This window comes from Acomys russatus, chromosome 24 (genome assembly GCF_903995435.1).
Source record: "Acomys russatus chromosome 24, mAcoRus1.1, whole genome shotgun sequence".
Taxonomy (NCBI): Eukaryota; Metazoa; Chordata; class Mammalia; order Rodentia; family Muridae; genus Acomys; species Acomys russatus.
The window spans coordinates 27,955,838-27,959,579 of NC_067160.1; positions in this window are offsets into that span (position 1 = coordinate 27,955,838).

Below are 3,742 nucleotides of genomic sequence, written 5' to 3' on the forward strand. Positions count from 1 at the left end.
TTCTATGACTATCTCTCTGTCCTAGGGAGTCTAGTCATGGAAGCCTAGAATTATTAAATTATTTGTGGGTATGGAGTCCAACAGGCCTTTCAATATTTAGCATGCATCTGGGGGATATTTCTTTTCAGATTTAGATTTATATTACTTGCTTCTGTAAGAACCTAGCTTGCTTGGGATTTTTTTTTTTAAAGGAAAATGAATATTTACAGTGCCTTGGTCTCTGCATAAGGCAGTCTCTGTGAAGCAAATGTGGCTCCATTCAGCTCAAGTCAACTTGGTAAATGCATTCGAAAAGATGGTTCTAGCAAAGTTTTAGAGAAACCCAATTGGGTTTCCTTTAGCTGATGGTGACACTGTTTGCTTTGTCCTTTCATTAAAGGAGACAAAATTTCCAGCCCCAGTTCTATCCCTCTAAAAGAGAGCCATGTCTGTGGAAACAAGGAGGTACGGGTGGGTGTGGGGGAAAGCTGCTCCTGGCTCGACACTTTGCTGCAGAGGAGTCAGTAGGCTATTGTTCTTTGGACGCTGTGTGCAGGCTCCTTTCTGTCTTCTGCAGGCTTGTTTTTCTCACTTGGCTTTTATTTTTATCATCTTAGCAAATGGTGCAGTATGAGAGGAACACAGCACAGAGGGTTAACAGCACAATCTCAGCTTAAGCCAGGTTGGAAGTTAGGACTTTGAAGTGCTCTCTTGTCACCTCGTCTCCCTCTTTGATGGATAATTTATCTGGATAGGCACAACTTCAACATCTCTGCATTGACCGCCTCTAAAATCCCAGAGAAGTCTTGCGCACCACCAGATAATTTTTCACAATACCTGGATAACACAGGAAAAGGTGGCTTTCAAAACATACACATATCCCTGTCTCCAAGTGACCCACTTGTCACTTTACACCAACAGCAGGCCACCTTGCAGAGCTATTTCTGGCACGCACCCATGGCTATACATGTGCTCTCCAAGGCTGAAGCAGGGAGAAATGAGAATGGAACTTTTATGAAGTTGTTAGTGATGTTCCTTTGTGATAAAGTGAGTGGATGGATGTGGAAAAACATCTATTTTTACACTTGAAGAAGACAGAGTTAGCTCATCAGATTACCTCAAGCAAAGCGGATCTTGATAAGGCAACACGCCTCAGATAAACTTAGGCCCCTCTCGGGGGTAATAGTATGGACTACCCACAGCTTCATGAGCCAGTGAATTGACCATGAATAGGTTAGAAATTGTTTCTTTATCTGTGTATTTAAAACATTTTGTCAATTATTATCTAGGTTAGGGTTAAAGTTTTTCTCTCTTGTTTTATATGTATTGGTAACTTCATTTGGTGCTTCTCACATAACAGTTACAGAGAGCTTTAATGAGCCGGCTCTGTTACTTCCCCTCCGTGAACTGGCTACTCTCTAGAGACAGTCTTTCTGTATAATTTTACATTGCCATTTTCTGAAGATGAGTAATTGTTTTTGGAGAATGGCATTTAATTCCCATTGATTCAGGGGAGAAGGGAAATGTTCACCTTGCCAAGCCAGTCATTACAATGGTAAGGGTGCTAGACAGATAGCTCAGTGATTAGGAACACTCGCCACTTTTCCAGAGGGCTAGAATGCAAATCTCCATACCCTTGTTCCACCATATACAATCTCCTGTAACGCCAGTTCCAGATCTGACCCCATCTTCTGGAACCTGCACAAAAGCATGTGCATGCATTCACCACACACAGGCAACACACCTTAATATGAGTTTTTAACATTTAAAATATTAATATAATTTTGATATTTAAAAATAAATTAAGTAACTTTATGAAATTAAATTTACAGTCTACAAATTTAAATACTCAATAGTCCACTTTCATCTATGGAGCATTGACTCATGTCTTACTTATTTATGGCCAAGGAGTCACATAAAAGCTTCTGGTACAACTAAAGGCAAAGGGCAAAATAAAATGATTAAATGAACCAATAAACCAAAACAAAATGCTATGGTGTTCTTGGAAGCCAAATAAAATTTGAACAAGTAATATCACAAAGCCAGAATAGAAACATAGCTTAACTGTTGTGGAATTCTCCTCTCACCTCTGGTTCATGTTCCTGGGAGTGACTGGAGTTTTCTGAGCTAAGAGGAATACAGAAATTTCAGGGATTGGCCCTGACATTACTCTGTGAAGACATCTTGGTGAATTACTTTCCACTCTCTGAGGGTGCTGAGGGCCCCTTTGCTGCACTCATGGACACTGGGCAGTTGACAAACAAGTTCATATGGAATTAAGGTTGCTTCCTGTGAAGGCTTCCCTTTTGAGGCTGCCTACTTAAACTAAAATTCTTACAGCTTATTTTGTACTGTGTGTCACACACGGACTCTTATATCTGTTCTTCCTAAATGCTGTATTTATATATGTGGAAACTGAGGTGTAGAGAGTATATGCCTCAGCTCAGGCTGCTGGACAATAGACATAGCATGACAAGTGCCATGACATAAGACACACCATGTTCTGGGTGGCTCTACACACCAAACATTTTTTATTTTCAATTGCCCCTTTGGAATAGGGCCAATTTCCTTCCCTCCTCCTTTCCCTCTTTTCTTTCTTTCTTTCTTTTTCTCCTTCTTTCTTAGATTTTACATGTATTAGGGCCACCATTTGCTTCCATCTTAATCCAGTTCTACCAGTTAGGAGTCATGCAATGGTAGAGCTTTCCCATTCTCTGACTTGGCTCCCTCTTTTGATTAACCCTAAAGATTTTATGACTCACATTCGGTCAGTTCTGCGTGAGCTGACCTCACCTCAACTTCTAGTGGACGCATTCCATTCCATCTTAAAGCTTTCCTAATTCGCGTAAACTCGAGTAGTGACCTTCCAAATGACTTTTAAATGCCTGTTTGACTTCTGTGCTATTTAAAACTTCTCCTTTTTTACTTTTGCTTTGATTCTACCTTCTACTTTCCTGCTCTGCTTCTGTGTGCAACTCCTCAAAAAATAAAATAAAATAAAATAAAAAATCAACTCTTTTCAAGTACCCTGTAATGGCACATTGCAACAGTGGGACCATCCTGTGCTATCTTAGCTTGTCTATGTCCTACTTACTTACCTTTCTTTGCCCTACTGTTGCAGCTATGTTCCATCCCAGCTATGACCAACATTCTGCACTAAATACACCGCCTTTCCCTTCCCTCCCCACTGTGCCCTATAATGCGGATGGATAATTGCAGTAAGGACAAAAGTAGCATAAAGGCGAATGTTGAAGGCAACTACAGCTCAAGCAATAGGCCACCTGTTGAGGAACTTTAATGAGCTAGGGTGTGCTTTAGGGGAGAAATACTGCAGGGACTTTACCTGAGACCAGCATAGCTGGTACCTGTGATACTTACAGCCCAAAGAGCAAGTGCTGATGCAGTCTGCCTAAGTGCACTGAGGAGCTTCTATTAAATGAGGCCATGGGTAGGAAACAGATGAAAGAACTTGAGCAAGGTGTTTCCTTTCTTTCTTTCTTTCTTTTTTTTCTTTTTTCTTTTTTCTTTCTTTTAAGAACTGGCAAGTTCTGTTCTGGACACAAGTAGCAGAAGAGTATCAAATTCTAAGTGTTCTCACTGTTTGAGGTGGGGAAAAGTCAGATGATTTTTCTTTTTTCTTTTCTTTTCTTTTTTTTTTTTTAATTGTAGCAAAGGAGCATGAGGTTCTCTCAGGCCTGGGGAGTGGGAGTGACCTGCTAGATAGGGTTTGCGTAACAGTGTCTCAACCACAACAGTCACATGG